The sequence below is a fragment of the Thermobia domestica genome, chromosome 11 (genome assembly GCF_964235325.1).
Source record: "Thermobia domestica chromosome 11, izTheDome1.hap1.1, whole genome shotgun sequence".
Lineage (NCBI taxonomy): Eukaryota > Metazoa > Arthropoda > Insecta > Zygentoma > Lepismatidae > Thermobia > Thermobia domestica.
In genome coordinates this window covers 138,285,070-138,305,495 of record NC_137464.1, presented here as the reverse complement: position 1 = coordinate 138,305,495, position 20,426 = coordinate 138,285,070, and positions in this window count along the sequence as shown.

Here is a 20,426-nt window from a genome sequence, read left to right as displayed (position 1 = left end):
ATTATTATTATTATTATTATTATTATTATTATTATTATTATTATTATATTTTTGTCCATAAATTATATTACAGGTAGTTTGTATTATGGTTAACCAATAATTACTGTCCCGGACCAAACGTTATACCTTTGTGCGTAACTCTTTTAGTTTAAGCCCTTGTACACAGAACCTATCTACATAAGGCTGATTTTCTTTGAAATTTCACTTATTTTCTTTAAGATTTTCTGACAAAAATAATTATTTATTATTCGTGACTTAAAAAATAATAATTATTTTTATTAACATCTATGTCTCATTTCCTGTTCTAGGGGCCGTCCACATATTACATAACGCTATTTTTGACCAATTTTTAGCTTCTCCATCCTGCTTGTCACACTTCGTAACGCATGGCCGAACCCCTCCACTTTGTTAGTAACACTTTTTGATCTTTGTTTTTTCATTATTTTGATTATTTTAAAGGTTTTTACAATAAAAAAACTATTTTTAATGGTAGAATTTTTTATTACAAAATGCTTATATTATTGTGAATATATTTGTAGCGTTTTTCGCCAACAAATCAAACTATTAGAAAATGGTAGACTCGTAATAATCTTTTATCCCCATAAGGTTGTTTAATTAACCAATCCTAATTCTTCAAAACTACTGTCGTTTCCCCAAGGAGATCGCACCCATCATTTTAGGTCACTGGTGATTGGCAAGGAGAAAGTACTGCGAAAGATGCAGTTAAAATAGGATTTAAAGAAATAACATCGACCTCTTCTTCCGAGATCCAGGATGCTTCGTGCATTTGAAGTTCGCCAGTGTTAACGATGCAGAGTTCTGTTCCTCGTCGACCACAAATTCGAAGTGGCTGCACACGTGAAGGAGCAGGGACATCTCATTTGTAAACAAGCTTTCGAGCATCTTCTTTGGACTTCGAACTTCAGTTTAGCACTTTACATTTTTTTTCTAAATCAGTGCGAGAATGCGAATAAACTCGATTTCTTCAGAAATATTCAAATCCAAAAATAATAATAATAAAAAAAGTAGTACGACATTAATATCCGATGAATTAGGTTTTTAATATCTTTAGGTCTGCAAATCGTTCATTGTTCCGTCGCGGGAAATATTTCACCAAAAAAGTTTCTTCTGTTTCACATGCGAAACTTCTTCGAAGAAAAGAGTGGGTAATGATTCGAATCAGAAGTTTTAAATAATATTCTCAGAAATAGCGATACAAGTGGGAACGCGAAGGAATTTTAAAGCGGTGGTTACGATCACTAATAACTAAGTCCAGAAAAGCGTGTGACGTAAATGCAATGCTGTGATAGCCGCAAAACGGAGTTTTATTGTATTGTAATACACACAGGGTTCTTCACCAGTCATGCTGGTATCTAGTGCGTCTTCGAATAACTTCTGTATGATTCAACTTATATAGGCTATAGTTTGCAACTTTCCGAAATAATGTAATTATTTATTTATCTATATATACATCTATATATACAGGGTGTACGGTAATTACATGGACGAACTTGGATGGGTGATAGTACACCTTTAAAAAAGCAAAAAAGTCCTAGTGAACATGGGGGAAATTCCGTCCCGTTTAAGAATGACAGTGTGTTGAAAGCGTTGGATCATGAACTTCAGAGACCAACAGCTTAAAAACAATACATCGTGGAGAGTGCGGTTAAAAACGTCACTTAGAAAGTCATACCTACTCTATTGAAAAATACATATTTGAAAACGCAGCTACGTGTGCGCACGGGATTAACAACGTGTGATACTTCTTTCCTTTACAGCATGACCGGGAATCCCTCCGTTCCTTTGGGAATCACGTGCGCACGCATAGCTGTGTTTCTAAACATTTTTCAATAGAGTAGGTATGACTTTCTATGTGACGTTTTTAACCGCACTCTCTACGATGAATTTTTTTTAAGCATTTGGCCTGTGAAGTTCATACTCCCACGCTTTCGACACTCTGTCACTCCTAAACGGGACGGAATTTCCCCCATGTTCACTACGACTTTTTTTGCTTCTTGTTAGATGTACTATCACCCACCCAAATTTGTCCACGTAGTTATTGTTCACCCTATATATATATATATATATATATATATATATATATATATATATATATATATATATATATATATATATATATGTTATGAAATGACTACATTTGTAACAACTCTTGAGCTACCCAACTGATTTCGATTAAAGTTTCAACGTAGATGAGGTTCGCACCTGGAATGGTTTTTATAGCTTCACTTTGAAGGCGCACTTTTAAGAGAAGAGAAAGGTATACAAAAATGATCGAAAATGACCAATATTAATGTCGAATTATAGTTTTCGGAGTGACTGATATGAACAGTGCGACTTCCGATGCCGTTTAAATCCAAATTCAGTCCCTATTAGTACTCTTAAGAGGGAAGGTGACATGTGAAAATAATTGAAAATTACCGATTAATTGAAATCCATACTGAGAAACTGTTTTTCACCAAATTTTTCATCTGATATAAATGTTTTCTTAAAAAAAAAAAAAATACTAGTTACATCATATAAAAATTTAATGCAGTCCTACTTACAAATAAGTTTAGTACCATTGTTTTATGCTAGTATTTACAGTACCTTGTTGAAACGTTTGTCTTCAAAGTGTCAAATATAAATCGCAGTAAATTGTGTAATCTGCTGTAAAAAAAATTAAACTATACTGTTTTCCGGTTGGTACAAGGAGGAGATACCATACTATTTTTCGATTGGTATGGTAAAATCATTTTTCTGTACTATTTTACCGTAAATTATTAATTATATGTAAACTTTCTTATTTTTAATTGCCTGAAGCGAGGTAATCTTACAATGATGTTTAAAAGCTGGTCATTTGGTGGGGGGCAAGAAATCATTTGGGGGGGCCGGGCCCCGATGGCCCCCCCGTGGCTACACCCCTGTTGTTATCTCAAATAAACTCTTCCTGCTCCTTAGTAACTGACATATTTATGTATAAAATGAAAGACGAGAATTCTTAAATTTGAGATATTTTCAAGTGAAAAATTAGACAAAGAAAAAATTAAAGAACATAATGGTCTTTAATTGTCTAAATCTCTTTTCGACCTATTGATTACATTCCCTTTCAATTGTTATATTAGGCTATTTACGACAAATACGGTCTTCCATTTTAATTTTAAATATGTCTTTAACTAATGATCAGCAACTGGTTGCTCCATATTCCAAGCATTCCTTGGCCCAATTTTGGACTGTTGGACCCAATTTTAATTGTAAATTTCTCATAATTTCCGACAATTTCTTTCCTTCAGTTTCTTCTTAGGTATTCTTTCTTGTAGGAATCGGAATCAATCCGCATCAGCTTGCTGGCACTTCTTTTTCCCTATAAAAATTACTCACATTTCTGATGCAAATAAGCTTTAACTTACGACAATTCCGTTCTTTCAATTCATTCTAAAGTATTTTGGCAACTAGTGATCAGCAAAAGCTACTTTGGCATATATTTAGAATTGCTATTTGTTTCCATTGAGAGTTGAATTGAGTGCTTGGAAGATAAAGCTGACCCTTGTTGATAGATAGTTATTAATAAATTTAAGAATTGAATGAAATTACGGATTTGTCGTAATGTGTTTGATGTTTGCTATTGAAATATGGGTCTATTGTTTTTGGCAAATGGAGTTTTTGGAAGCTGAAGTAGACTCTTGCTGATCGGTAGTTGGCGACATATTTAAGAAGGAAATGAAAGAACAAAATTGTCGCATATTGTCAGATATTTAGTAATGAAGATTGATGTCAATTATTATAGCGAATGGACTATTTCATTGATAAAGCAGAATCTTGCTAATGGTCACTTACAGAAATATCAAAGAAAAATGAAAAAGAAACTGAAGTCGGACAGATCTTTTCAATTTAAAAGTAAATCTTCTCAGTAAGAACGAAAGGAATATTTGAAGGATTAAGCAAACTCATTCTGATCATTAGTTCGTGCCATATTTAAGTATAAATTATGCAAGGCAGCAGACGTAAATAATCGGTTATTCACTACGGGATAAGAAGAAATGGCCGGATGAAATAATTTATCACTATCATTAGTTATTGACTTAATCGTATTCAAGTTATAAAAAGAAATGTTCTTAATTTATCTGTAATTTACAATTGAAACGTAAGTCTATCGCGTACAAGGATGAAGGGTTTCGAATATGAAGCATACTCTCACTGAACATTACTTAGTGACGGTTTTAAAACAAAATCAAAGAACGGGATAGTCGCGAATTATGAGATATTTACAATTGAAAGTTAATATATTCGGTACGGAGTAAAGCAAGTTTAAAATAAGAAGCACAGTCTTGCAGATCATTACTTACTGATAATCTAAAAAGAATGAATACTAAAATTTTCAATTATTTATAATTGAAATGGGGTGTTCTAAAGGTATAACAAACTCTTGTTAATTGTGTAAGTGACATATTTAAAATTAAAATGATAGAATGCAGTTTTCGTAAATTGTGAAATATTTGGAATTAAAAAGGGAGTCCAGTTAGCAGCGCGAAGAAGAATATAAGTTAAGGTAGACTCTTGTTGATCGTGTGTTACTCACATTTATACGAATAAATTGGAAAATGAAATTTACTAAAATAGTCAGATACATACAATTGAAATGAGGGCAGTTCGGCGAAAGGAGTTCTTCGTGTACTAAGCAGACTTTTAGTGATGATTAATTCTTAACATATTTAAGAATTATATGATAGAAGACAATTGCTTTAAATTGTCTGATATTTACAGTTAAATAGTTAGTGCATTCGCAAGGGGGAGAATTGCGTGGAAAGTGAAGCAGACTCTTGCTGAACGCTAGTTGCTAACTTATTTTAGTAAATAGTGAATGTACGTAATTGTCCATTGAGTGATAAGAAAGGAAATTTTCTATGATATAAGGTCCTTTAATTGGTCGTTAGTTACTGACGTATAAAAACTAAATGTGAAAAGCAATTGTCGTAAATTTTCATATATTTCAAATTATATGAGTCTATTTTGTAAAGGAAATGAAGAATTTAGGCTAGTATAAATTAATATAATTGTCGTAATTTCTCAGGCCTTTGCATTTGATATGTGCGGATACTCGGACATTCCTTCAGACTCACTTTTAAACTAAACATCTGACAACAAACTTAAGCCCTATTTTTTTAAATTTTTATTCGTAATATATGTTGGTAATTAACGATCAACAAGCCTACTCAGCCTCAAAATCATTAGCGCTTTTCAATTTGTCGTTGACCCAATGAAAAATTCCCCATGTATTTCTTATGGGCTTTTCGTGACATGTAATTGGCCGTATCTACACTAATATTGAACCACTAAAGAAACTATTATTGTCATCTATAAGCACTAACGATTGCACTAGGTTTAATCGTTAGTGCTTTCTTGGGGGGTAACGGGAAGTTGCCCCACCCAAAGTGATTTGCTTCAAGCGTCCAAACTATTGAAGCACTAATGTTTGGAGTTCGTGTTCTAAGAAGCACTAAGAAAGCCTTAGCTATTGCACTAAAAGCTATTATTAGGGTTATTGAATTTGTCGGAAATTTGAGCCAATGAAAACTTCCCATGTATTTCTTATGTGCTTCTTGTGATATGTAAATGGCAATAGGCACTCTAATAGCGAAGCACTAACGAAACAATTAGTTTTCTGGACGCACTAACGATGCACTAACGATTATACTAGGATTAATTGTGAGTGACATCCAGAAGTCCAAAACGACAGAGTCCTGAACGGCAGAAGTACTAAAGATATCGGATCTTGCAGGTTATTGGCCGGAAAATCTAATAGGAGATCCTTAGGTAATTAGGTACGTGATTACCTTGTAGAACCAGACTCGCTTCTGTTGGCCTGTGAAACAAGTACGGCCGATGAATTACTAAACCTAGCGGTGTAAATCAATGATTCGCGATGTTATACAGGTCTGGTGGAACAGAGACAGCAAGTAAGTAATCAATTGAAAGATTTTTTTTTTACTTAGGTTACATTGGAAGATTTTCAGTTAAGTCACCTCAAAGATATAAAACTTCTTAGGCACACTTCCCACATCTTCCACCAGAAGCCCTAAAATTCCCCTCTTGGGAATTGTGTCCGATAACTTGTTCGTCCCGCTGCCCAAGGCAAGTAAAAGAGACTGCGATAAATTTTCCATTAGCCAGAAAGTTAAACTGGAGTTTATAAAAAAATATCGAGGCGTCTTTTGCAACCTTGACTCATATCAACAAGATTCTACATTTATAACTAACGTTTAGTTTTCGAATCTCTTAAAAAGAAGCAAACTTTAACTCTCTTAATAAATAACGATTTTTCGGTATGCGGTACATGCAAAGACCTCATGTACACTTTCATTCAAGAGGAGACCTAAGAATGAAGCCTCTACAACACGTTGATCCCAGTTGTTTTATACTTATTTCCCTAGGTTTTATAGGCTATAAGTCAATCAATGGATACTTCTTGATTGATCTTTTGCGACTGTACCAAGGTACTTTTCAGACAGAAGCTCACGAAGCTTAACAATATTCCGTAACAGTTATATTACACCTGTAGTCGTAAGCTTTTAAAGGATTCACATGCAGGTTATTGGCCTGAAACACTAATAGTTACTAATCAAAGCATAGAGTGAGCTTATATGTAAAGATTATTTGATTAGCCCGCAGTTTTGTTGCTTTGTGATGACCAGTGTTACTAAGTTGGTAGCGAACACAGTACTGACTATACCGTAATATATTTTCCACCTAACCGCCAAAGGGAAGATCTCAAAAGAGCCTAAAATCGATTCTTTACTTGGCTCATCGATCAGATTACCGGTCTCAGGCCCAAAGTAAGACTGCTTTGGAGATTAGAATATAATTGGTTCTATATCAAGTTATACAGCAAAGAATTGGGAAAATATTATTAATGATAGACCGGAACATAGTGAATCCTGTATAACTCTGTATGTAAGCCCTAGTGTCGCATACATAATAGTGTCACAGCATAAGTAAGCAAGGTCGCTAATTAAATGCATATTTCATAGCCTCGAGTGTTAACACACTGGAGACTTTGTTTAAATAATATATCCGTATGAACAAAATTCTTTGGATAAAGCTGTCTAGGTGGATTTCTTCACCTGGAAGCATTCTCAGAAAGTATTGTAGTTTCATATAAACGGGAAATATAGCAATTGCTTGATTATCATTGATTAGTAATTATTTTACAATTGATATCCCAACATATTTCAATCCCAAGGGCCCACCTAAACCAAACCGCTGTTCGTTCCCAAGGATAAACGTCTGATATACCCCCGTCTTATAATGGAAGAAGAAAATCCACGGCTTTTTAAAAGGTACGCCATTGTATAAGGTGAGTTAAGGAGCTCTAAAAGAACTACTGTTTCGTTTTTAAGACCTAGGTACGCAACACAAGATCCCACGTCTTCGGATTCATTGTTGAATTTCTTTACTAGCTGTAAGCCAATAGGAATCAAGTCATAGATGCCGATGTCCACTGCTGACTTCTAAATTTCACAGCATTGTAAGAAGAACATAAGCCGGCATAAGCAGTTTAGCCTTACCGCACACCTCGAAATGTTACCCTCGAACTATTGGCGCGCGTGTTGCACTCTAAACTACTAATCCCCGATCATCCCCAAAATTATTACTTTTATCATCGCATGACTTAGAGATAGATATATTCTCTTATTAATAACTCTTTTCAGTAATTGTAGAATACTATTACAATGAAGTCTAGCGACATCTCTCCTAATGTTTCTCATTTTAAGGCGATTTCTTACGTAGTGTATGATTTTACAGAAACTTCACAAACTCGCGGTGTTCGTCCTACCACCTGTGACCCAGCAACTTGTCCATCATTTTAACGCGCATTCTCTTTACTACACCCTATGAGCTCACCATGATAATCATTCTTTCTGAGCTAACGACTTCTTGTTCCATACGTCACAGGGTTTAAATTCGAATATTTCGAATTTGCAAGTCCCAAAAACAATATGAGCTGCCGCACTTTTCCCATTTCAAGCCGCCAGCACTCGTCGGTTGTACTGCATGCAAAGTGTTCCGTTTGTTCTAATGCAGGTATCATGGCAGTCCTCCACATCTACTGATATTATCTTATTATCTAAATGCATTCAAATATCTACAATTAGTAATACCAAGTTTCTGCAGAGGGCCACAGTCAGCAGCCTTGTAGATATGCCATATGAAAGTAATTTTTCCACAGATTCAAGTTTATTACAACGTGTAAGTTCTAATTGAAAAATTCTAATCTGGGTAGGCCTCTTATAAAATATTACTATGTCTGGTTGGTTGTATTACATGCTAACTGCTTGCATTCGTTTTCATAAGAGAGCAACATGTATCTCGACATCTCTTCTTAGTAAAATATCTGAATGTTTAAGTATGTCGGTAATAAAATGTTGTCTGAATACAGTCTAAAGTATAGTTCAAAGCACATATCTGTGTGTTTCGACTTTCTTCTTGCCTATGTTAACGGCTCTTGGCTGGACTACGCAGGGAAAGTATTCAAGGTATTTTGCCAAGATATTCCGCTAAATGATGCGATCATCTATGCAAATTCTACAGACGATCTGGTGCTTCTATTTTAGTAAAGGAATTACTTGGTAATCTAGAATGGCTCTGGTCAACGGCCATGAATATGGTCGCATACATACCAGCCCAGAAGACTGTCTGGTACAGTGTTAGAGATAAGTACACTTCCTAAGCCTCAACTGTTGGCGTTTAATCTGGTAACTTTTGTGGAGTAACTTTCTGCTCTTGAGAAGAAACCCTTGAGTCGATGGAGAGGACACGCAAGGTCTGTGCACGTCACCAGAAATTCATCTTGTTGATCATACTTTCTCAGGTATGAAAGGTGTCAAAAAGCTAATAAAATTGTTGCACTAATTTGCTACAGAGGGGAAGTTTACCTGATCTTTGCTCACCGGTGAGAAATCGTTTAGAAGATCGGGAAATTAAAATCCTCCAATAAGCTTAATTAGAGTGTGCGATCAGTCTGTAATGCAAGATTAACTTTGCGAGCCAGAAAGACTTTAAGGCCTGTATAGGTTATAGCCTGTATAGGCTGTAAGCTCTATAGCCTGTAATGACTGTATGTATAGGTTCTATAGCCTGTATACGTAGCGTTATCAATACAGTATATAGGTGGAGGTATAGGCTCAATAACCTATCAATAGAGGAATAGGCTCTTTAGCCTGTATAACCTGTATGTTTAGGTTCTATAGCCTGTATACGTAGCGTTATCAATACAGCATCTTAATGAAGTGAGCCATGGTTGCAAAAGACGCCACGAAATTTTTTACAGACTCAAGTTTAACTTTCAGGCTAAGCGAAAGTTAATAGCAGAATCTATTACTTTCTTTCGGCTGCGAGACAATCAAATTCTCGGACTATTCCCAAGAGGGGAATTTTAGGGCTTCTGTTCCAAGATGTGGGAAGTGAGCCTAGGAAGTTTTATATCTTTCAGGTGTACTTAACTAAAGATCACCCAATCTAACCTATGTAAAAAAAAATCTTTCAATTGATTACTTTGTTGCTTTCTCTGTTCTACCAGACTTGTATAACATCTTCGTATTGCGAATCAGTGCTTTACACCGCTAGCTTTAGTAATTTATCGTCCGGACTTTTCTCACAGCCCCGCAGTGCTTCAATTGCCACATGTAGCTGGACAAATTGTAAAAAACTGAGAAATAGTGAGAAAACGATGAGAATTTTTGGGGCAAGGTCCCAAGTGGTGACAAAAGACCACTAAGGTGCCAAATTACACATGGGGAAGTATGTCAGATCTCACGAAGAAGATTAATTGTATGCAATGTAGAATTAGCTGATCGACAGTTTCCGTGCTAGACGTTACGTCTGCAGCATATAACACAGACAGCTGTTGGTCAATGCCAGGAATATAGTGTGACAACTATAGATGTGCATGTGACACGAATGTGAAGTGCCGTGGGTTTATTGATTGAGCTATGATGTGATGGGAAACACTAGCCGAAGAGAAAACGAAACCGTAGCTGGAAACATTTAAGTTAACAAGGAATAACCAATTCATTTAGATATCACATTCGCGTTCTAAGGTATCATTCAATCGTACGTTTAAAAAATTGTTTATTGTTTGATTGTTTATATATGTTTGATTGTTTATGTTCAACAGGATATGATTGACTTCGAGGATTCTGCCATTTGCAAGGACACTTTAAATTGTGTAACTGCCATTTAGTTTTCGACCCTTTAACAAGGAAGTAAAGTTTAACACTCTTAATAAACAACGAAGTTCGGATATTCCATACATGCAAAGACTCCATGCACATTTTTATCCAAGACCGGGTCGTAAGAATGAAAGCTCTACTACACCTCCATCGCAGTTGGTTTCGACTTATTGCCCTAGTTTTATATACATCATGAGGATAATCGATGGTTATTGCTCAGCACCTTGTTCCTTTACGACTTTTCCAAGCTACTTTTCAGATAGAAGCCCACGAAACAACAATTTTCTGTAACAGTTACATTAGACTTATGGTCGTAATCTTATAAAGGATTCACAGTGAGGTTATTGGCCGGAAAATCTATTAGGAGATCCTTAGGTAATTAGGTACGTGTATGCCTTGTAGAACCAGGCCCGCTTCTCTTGCCCTCACACTGGTTCAATTGCCACATCTAGGTTAACAAAATTTATAACCAAAGAAAACACGGCAGAGCACATACACAGAGCGACTAGAAGCTGTAAGCAGTCACATGTCCTCACTGGAAGAACTATTGTTGTGTTCAGTGTTATGACCAGCTGAAATGTATGCTTGACACGTAGGAGGAACTTGTAACAATAGACGTATTTCTTCGGGAAGATGTTCACTCTGTTTGAGTGTGCATTTGCTAAGGTTTGTTATGCATGGATCCGACGTGATTAGTATGTGCATTAAATCTTCTATGCTTTTGTGACGAGAACTTTTCCTGGCATGATGTTCGCGGTACCTTCGTGAATCTTTCTTTCGAGCTTCTTGTGCCTCTTCGGAAAGCTGTCCAATACGAACCAGCGCACTTTCGACGATGTCCCATGTATCAATAATATATGCCCAGATGCCGGCATGTAATACCAGTTAGACAGGTCCACATATAATCGAGCAGTTTGCAGAGAATACATACCAAATGCCTCACAATTAATTGCATAACCACTTGCATAACAGCGTCCAACACTATCAGCGTACGTAAAAGAATTGCAAATCGTTTAATCAACTCTTCATTAATGACAGTGATGGACGCTGATATTGATGGATTAAGAAAAACTTGCGGGCTTTATTACCTCATTGTTTTTTCCGTAGCCTGGTTTCGGCACATCCACCAGGAGACTATTTGTACACGAAATCGCTTCTGTAGTAATTTCTTTCGTTGATCAACATTTGGTTGATCCCTCTTTCTCACTTGTCAGGTATGATGTTCAGTCTATATGCAATATGCAACATACAGACAGCCCGAATTAGGCCTGTAAATAGCCTAATTGTTGTGTCAGGTGGTAGTGCTATAGTTTTGTGTGGATCGTTCATTTGCTATGAAGATGCACCGCAGGTGTAACATCGTTAATATGATAGTTTGTGATATCACTACAGACCTTCACATCTACCATTGTCAGCAATAATCTGTGTTTCAATACTATTTGATGATCATTGTAAGTAATAGTTGTTGGTGAGAGAGGTTGTAGTTGCTGCTGTATCTTAGTAACTTTTGAACGTGTCAATTCTGCTGTTTCTTTCATGAACAGTAGCTTGATTGACCGACAATAGCGTATTGGCATTCGCCGTGGATTATGACAGAGAGTCTCTTAATCATGTTGTAATTTTAGAGACACTAACGAAATAACAAACAAATAAGTATCGTCATTTATATCGTCTTCTGTATCTGAACTATACCATTGTTTGTATGCGCTCTGACCCGACGCGCCATCACAAACACCATTTGAAGAACATGGTCATTTCAACTTCCTGATTGATCTCTCGCAGTATAGTACTTTTTCTGGTGATCAGCCGCTCGATAGTATGATCAAGTAACGCTTGCAGCTGCACTTCCGCATATACGTCTGTGATAAGATCGGCTGGGTAGAACGCTTTCTGTTCCTCTAACTGTTTATAGTTAAACGAATAGATATTTTCATTGTGAACTTTTGCCTGTTTACGAACTAACTGGTATTGTTTCTTTGTCAATTTCGCGTCAACTCTTGTGGGCCTTTTTGATTCGCGACCCCTCCTGGGTGACACATCAATCTCTTTCACAATATAAGAAGCATCACGTTTTTCTTTTGCACGTAAACCCATTGTTAGCTGCATACAATAACTCTTCAGTTGTCGATGTTGTACTAACGACTGCAACCGTCTTCTCTTTGCTTTCTCACCTCCTTCTTCAAACACTTCTCTTGGACGCCCTACAGGTGTTCTCAGTGTCACACCTATACTAAATGATCCTGGTCGTCGTAATGTCGCTGCATTCCATACGTTTGCAGAAAACTCCACTGTACTGTCGAGCCACTTACCATATTTGAATACAAAGATATTCATTGCACGATGACATTTTTCCCATTTCTCTTTGACATGTATACAAAAACTATCTGTAATCTTTCTGACGCACTCTGCTACATCCTCATCACAGTTTTGTAGGCTTATCCAAGATTTTTGTAGTCTTCTTTGCAAATAGTTTCAATATGTTGAATAAAGGATAGTTTTGAATGAAAAAAAAAAAAACTCCCAAGTCCCTTATAAAATCAAGCTTTTTCAGTTTTTACAATAAAGCCTGAGATTGTTGACTCTGTTTCTGTGCTATTCGATGCGTACAAAGACTTACAGTAAAGCGATGTTCACTTTGCACCATTAGTTTCTTACGAAACGTTATATTTTCATTTTCTTAATATCAACTATCCCTTCTATTATATGTGATGTTAAGAGGCATTTATGATAGCTGATATCTCTATACATTTTTCTTTCAGGGGGCTCTTAGGTATTTTTCGTTCAATATTAATATGTGTGGATTTTGTTATGTTTTACTGCCTCGCATTCCGTCATATATCTCTGTTATTTTCTTTTTACGAACCGTTCCAGCAACATCGAATTATAAAGAATATAGGAACATGTAACATGATTTGGAATCTGCCGTGCTAATTGAACATTACTACAAATTGCGATGGTTTTGGCTTCCGTGATCTAATGGTAGATAACAAATTCTAATTAGTAGGTCAAGGACTTGACTTTCTCGTATGTTCTTTAGGTAATTAAGGCTCAAGAATTGGTGGAATGAAGACAGTAGACGAAAACTGGCTAATCTGAAAACTCCCACTCTCACGGTGTTTGTTTACCACATAGCTCACATAATACGAGGAGAGATCGATACGACGACCTCTAGCACCAGATGTGAGTGCTTTAGCTACTGAGCCACCGTTGCCCCTCGTAGGCATCTGTTCGCATTCTACGCAGACTGATCATAATAACTAGTATTTCTTTTATTTTTTCTGTACTTAGATTGTAAAGTATGTACCACCAGACATGTCAACTTTGACGAGAAGTCGTAGCAGTTATAGTAGCAGAAGTAGTAGTAGTAGTAGTAATAGTAGTAATAGTATGAGTAATATTATTATTTTTATTAATAATAATAATAATAATAATAATAATAATAATAATAATAATAATAATAATAGCAGTAGCAGTAGTAGTAATAATAAGAGTAATAGCAGTTCAGTACTTTACAGAATTGAAGAAATAGTTAATTTACGAAACACATTACAATTAACACAGGCTGCCAACATTAGTTTCCGATCCGTCTTTCACAGAGTTTGGGCTGAGCCCGGTTCGGCCCGAAAGGTGCCCGGCCCGGTTCGGCCCGAAAGGTGCCCGGCCCGGTTCGGCCCGATTCGGCCCGGAATGTGCCCAGTCCGGTTAGAGCCCGGCTCGAGATTCGGGCCGGGCGGGACAGGCCGGGTCTAGCCGGGCAAAGAATTCAGATCCATCCGGACCGGGCCTAGGTTTGGAGGGCTCTGGTTTAAACCCACTAACGTGCGGAATAAAAAGTCTTTAGCTAAGACAGAATGAATATCACGGTGAGTTCATAACAGGGAGTAATCTACACCCTCCCAACACCCCCCTAACACCCTCCAAATTTCTTTACACACACCCCTGGTTGGAAAAGGAATACTCCTCCATATCCAATTGTATCAATCAGTATCATATAGGTTATTTATTACATCAAGTTAAAAAAAAGGTTTATTGTTTAGGAAAGAAGGCAATATTCTTATTTATTTATTTTACTTCAAAATACGAAGCGACCTCGTTCTCATATACGGCTTCGAGAACCACATGGCATTGCTTCGGGCGGTGTTTCGATCGAAACAATTGACATAACAGACCGTTGATACCTACCCTCCTGGGCTCCGCGGTCGTTTCCGAGAAAAGAGATTGATGCACAGATGCAGATGACTGAAATTGTAAACGTCTTGAGCGGTCATTCACCTACATCCTCCTTAATAAGGAAATACGTGACAATATAGTAATAAGCCTATTCCAGATTCAGTTGGTAAGTGCTACTCTGCAACAGGCTCACAACCAGAGAAGGGCTAGGGAGGGCCTGGCTCTCCCTAAATTTTTCATGTCCCCTCCAGACCTCAATACAAAATGCACAATTTAGATATTTGTAAGGGAATTTTTAATGACTTGGCCCCTCCTAACATATTCATGGCCCCTCAAAGCTCTGTGGCTGGTTTCGAGCCTGTTCTGTAAGTAGTGTATCAACGGACGGACGTTAGAAGGGTTACGTTTTTAGAAATGAAGAGATCAATCGAAGTAAGAATCGAACTGAGTCTAGTGTTATGCAGGAACGCATTTGGCGCTAACTTAATTTTTTGCAAAGTATATTTTTATTCACGTAAATTCATTGAGTGGAACAGGGGTCATAGCGAGTCACTTTTTTTTATACTAAAATTTACTTTTTTTTTCAAATTGGTCACTAAAAGTTACTTTCTTGAGAGGTAAAGTGAATTTTTCGTGTGATTTATGTTTTGCATTGGCAGTGTTCTAAGAAAAATATAAAAACAAATGGGAAAAGGCAGAAACTTGTTACTCATAACTCTTCTGAAAGCTTCAGTACTTGCTGCCACATGTGAAGCAGTCAGCTTTATTCTCACTTAAGCTTTTATTCTTTCTAAATCACAGTGGACGGTTGGTGGATGCTTAAGCTTTCAAGGTGAGGTTGAGAACCCTTCTGTGTCTGTTCTTTCTTCTATCATAATAATCTTTTAATTTTCTCTCGTAATAATTAACGCTCCCCTCAAAACTTTGTGTGGTTCATCATGTTCGTCTTGTGTTATGATTCTTGTATGTTCTTCTTAAGAGTAGTTGATCAATTTGAATATTTCACGTTTTTGAGAAGTCTTAATGCGAAGTTAAACATAATGTCTGGGATGAAGAAATTCGGAAATAGGCCAGAACTGGTTTCACTTACTCAGAAGCTTTTTACATCTGCTAAGTCTGCTTACCGTAACTACAAAGCATACTTTGAAAACCTAAGAAAGGAGGAAGCTCAAAAAGAAGAAGTAAAGAAGAAATAAAACAACAAACAAAGAGAGAGGTGATGGAGAAATTGATAAAGGAAAAAAGGGCCATGATAAGATTTTGGTCACATTTTCGTGTGTTTTTGGCCATTTTTTGGTCACTTTTCAACTATTTACAAGAGACCAAACACTATGAGCCCTGGGATTATTAAAATTAGGGTATATTAAAGAAGACAAAACAGAAAGATACAAAATATTTGTAAATTGAAAAACTGGATTTCTGGGAAACAATTAAATCAATGAATAATTTTCTTATGAAAGATATTCAGAGCCAATAACGTAGCCAGGAAGGGGCAGGAACGGAGATTAAGAAATCAAATAATATTACATCAATTAACATTAACAACAGGGTTAGAATATTAAAATAATGAAATTGGAACTAGGTACAGTATTAATTACTATACGAATGTGATTTCAGCATGGAACGAGGGAATTTTTTCCCATATAAATATTAAAAAAAAATCACCCACTAAAACTAATAAATTAAAATAGCAGAATTTTGCAAAATAATTACAATAACTCGTATGTAATCAATTCACTTGTAATTACTGGGTAAAATAGTGGAGGTTAATTCCTAATACAGTGAAACCTCTCTTAACGGGCATCTCTCAATAGTGAACATCTTCATAAGAGGACAAACTTTCTTATTCTTCCATGCCATAAATATGTGTGGTGTGGTGTTACGTGTGAGAACCTTTCCTTTTAGGGACACCTCTCATTTACGGACAAATAATCGGTTTCACCGATGTCCGTTTTAAGAGGTTTCACTGTATTACTTAGTTTAATAATAATAATAATAAATGCTCAAATGTGTGAACTTACTTTATTGAACATACCATTGCGAAGAGCTGATATTATTATTATTATTGCAATAGTTACGTAACAAAATATACTGTTTTCGTGTTTGGGTTTGTTTAAAAATTATATCAGTATTCTGACAGTGAGAGCACCCCCCCTTTTATTTTGAACACCCTCCCAAGTAAAAATTTCTGGCGTACTTACTGGTTCATAAGGTATAGTAAAAAGAAAGCGCGTTAAAATGATGGACAAGTTGATGGGTCACTTGCGATAGGGCAGCATCCCCGAGATGGGGAAGCTTTTTGTAATATGCATCTGCAACGTGTTAAATCAATTTAAAATAAGTACGTTGACAGAGATGTCACTTGACTTCATCCTAATAGTCTTCTACAATGTCTGAAAAGAAATATTAATAGGAGATGCGGTGATTAGAGAAATAATTTTGAGGATCAACAGGGATGTTCGATCTTTAATTAGTGGTTTAGATTGCAACAGGCGTGGCAATAATTCGAATTTTTCTATTCGAGGTGTCCGGTAAGGCTTAACAGATTATGCCGGCTTGTGTCCTTCTTACAACTGGATGCCTGCTTATGTCCTTAACACGGAAGGAGACGTGTACTTGGACATGTCTACTCAAGATCATTGAGAACTCATTTCTAGACTTTGCTCGGCGACCCTTCCATGTGGTTATGAACACATTTCCAACCGACGAAGGAGATGACAAAATCTAAGTACAGAAGGTCAGAATCGTATTGATATTCTTCCAAAGGGACTAGATCGAACACGGGACTAGAAACTTCATTTGTAGGCAATTAAATTAATGCTTCCGTTTTCCCACGCAGCTGGTTATCTTTTCTATGAAATATTTCCACATCACTATACTCAACAGATGGAAGCCCTGAAGACAAATTCGGCATCAGAATAACAGATTTTAACAACTCAAGGAACATTGCAGGAATAGAGGCCTTCTTAAGAGAAGTTCCAAGTGAAATTATTATCGAAGAGTGTTTATTTTGGGAACAAAATTTTTTCGGGGATTAACTCAATGTCAGATACAACGTCAGCAAAATTAATCCTTCATTCCCAAATACTGTTACGATAACAGAAGTTCTACTTAACTTATGTTCTCATCAGTTTATCAGTTCATCAGCTTTATAAACTCATTGGCCGGATTTGTCTCACAACAAGAGAAGCGGGTCTGTTTCTACAAGGTAATCACGTACATTACCTAAGGTTCAACTGTTATTTTTTCCGGCCAATAACCTGCATGTGAATCCTTTAAAAGCCTACGACCATAAGTGTAATATAACTGTTACGGAATAATGTTAAGGTTCGTGGCCTTCTATCTAAAAAGCAACTTGGTACTGTCGCAAAGGATCATGGTGCTGAGCAATAATCATTAATTGTTTTTATAGCATATAAAACCAAGGGAAATAAGTAGAAACCAACTTGGATCGACGTGTTTTAGAGGTTTCATTCATACGCCCCCTCTTAGAAAAAAGTGTACATGGAGTCTTTGCATGTACCGCATGTCGGAACATTGTTTTTTATTAAGAGTGTTTAACTTGACTTCTTTTTAGGAGATCGAAAACTGAACGGCAGTTACACAATTTTCTGTGTTCTTGCTGAATGCAGAATCCTCGGAGTCAATCATCTGCTGTTGAACATCTTAACATATAAACAGTCAAACAAAGAAAATTGTTATAAACGTAATTCAATGTTACTTTAGAGCGCGAAAGTGATATATAAATGAATTGGTTTTTGCGCGTTGACTTGTGTGGGTCCTGCGACGGTTTCGTTTCATCTTCGGGTGCCAAAGCAGTTTGTGTTAAAGGATTCCAAAATATGTAGACCGAACAATAAACCACCATCATGTTTTATCATTTTACTTACACCTTAATTTAAAGTTTCATCAAGATCGTCTTCATGTCCATTTTGTTAGGTCTATAGTGCGAAGACGATATCACAAAATTATAATCATAACTGATTGGATCAACAAATAAGCCGTTAAGAATGACATATTTGTTTTTTACAGCTGTTGTTCGTTATCATCTATATCAGATTGTGTTCAGATCTGCCATTTCTATATGAACTCCATTGGCAGAATGCACAAAACCTTGAATACTTCATAACGGCTCCTTTACACTATGTGGCACGTTCACAATCCTATCTTGCACTCACTTTTTATCTACACGTGAATAAGATTATCTTTCGATTGGGTTCAGGATTAGACCATTTACTGCTGGAGTTGTAGGTACTTCCAAATTCAATGGTGCACACTTGCATGTTAGTAGGGGGAAAAGTGGCAATATTAAAGCTTTGTAACTACTCCCTTGTAATACCTAATATGGATTATACCAGGGAGGACATGTTTCCTTCTCTATACAGACGATTAAGAAATGTGTAATCTTCACCATTTTGTCAGGATTGAGTTTTGGTTGGTTGAAGACTCTGACTAACTTGCAAAATTTTTCTCCTTATTGAAGGGCCAACTATTCACTACTGAGTATAGCTGAGGTCGTGTCACAGCCTGTTGCATCATGAAAAAGTGAAAGCAATCTTTTAATGACGGTAAAATTTCTTTAAATTTAATAATTTGGTAGAATTTCTTTTTTTAGTTCAGCTTCTATGTGGCCTTAAAAGAATCATCAACTGCTCATGAAGTCTTCTAGTAAGATTCTTAGAAGATCTGTATCAGACCCATCAACAGCTAAAGATTTCGTGTTTGTAGTTTCTTCCATCATTCTTGTCCATATACAGCTTCCTTTACTCCTTCGAAATCTGCTTGCATCATTTGAAGCCCTCTAGTTTTGATCTCGAGGTTTCTCAAGAACTGTGATTCAATTTTCGTGTCTTCAATAGCAGATTTAAATTGGATCGTTGCAGATATTTCCCGAGAGCTCTTTTTTTGTCTTTTGGTACTTTCCGTGTCTAATTGTAAATTATATCCATATAATACAAGGTGATAATAGTGCTTAACATAATTTATATAAGTAGATAAAGCAGATTTGAGATGCTTTTTTTAGTCCACACCATTGCGTGTAGAAAGACTCTTCCTTCTACGTGTGGGTTTTAAAACCCAACAAAAGAGTAACACTGGAATATTTACCGCATTCCAATTGCCGTTCTCTCGCGTTGAGATATTTTCACACAAGGAAGGTGCCATTACCTCAACGTGCCGCTCAGATGATAAACTGTTTCCTTCAAAAGATTAAAGAACTTCTTTTGTCGCAACAGTATTTGGGAAAGAAGGATTAATATTGCTAACGTTCTGTCTGCCGTTGAGTTAATCCCCCAGAAAAAATCGTGGCCTTCGTTAAGAACGGTTCGATAATCATATCACTTGGAAGTTCGCGCAAGAAGGCCTCTTTTTCTTCGAATTGTGAATGATCTTTGAGTTATTAATATCTTCTAATCCTCTCATACCGTAGTTGCCTCCTAAGCTTCCATCAGTTGAGATTATTAATGTGCAAATTTTGCATACAAAAAATTTCCAGCTGCGTGAGAAAACGGAAGCATTAATTTAATTGCCTACCAATGAAGAAGTTTCAAGTCCCCTGTTCAATCTAGTCCCTTTGGATGAATGGCAATACGATTATGTCCTCTAAATACTGCAGCCAAAGTTAACTTTTCGGAAAATGTCACCGTGTTAATTTTGAGACTTCCTTAGATGTTTTTTGTCATGCAGTTTCATTATCTTGTAAATGTTGCATATTGATTTCGGCATCCTGACGTTGTTAAATAAGATCGCAGATCCTAGTTTTTTCATCTCCTCCGAGGGTTGTAAATGTCTTCATAACCACATTTAGAATTCCCGGAGCAAACTCTAGAAGTGAGTTCTCAATGATCTTGAGTAAGCATGGCTATTGAACAGATTCAGTAAAATTGCCATAATGTACAAGATTTCCAAAAGGTCTTCTACACAATTTTATGACATAATGTATGCTGCAGGTACGATTTGAACACCCTTCCAGTATAATGGCTGATCTAATGTCATAACGCATGTGCTTTTGTTACTTTTCTCGCACACATT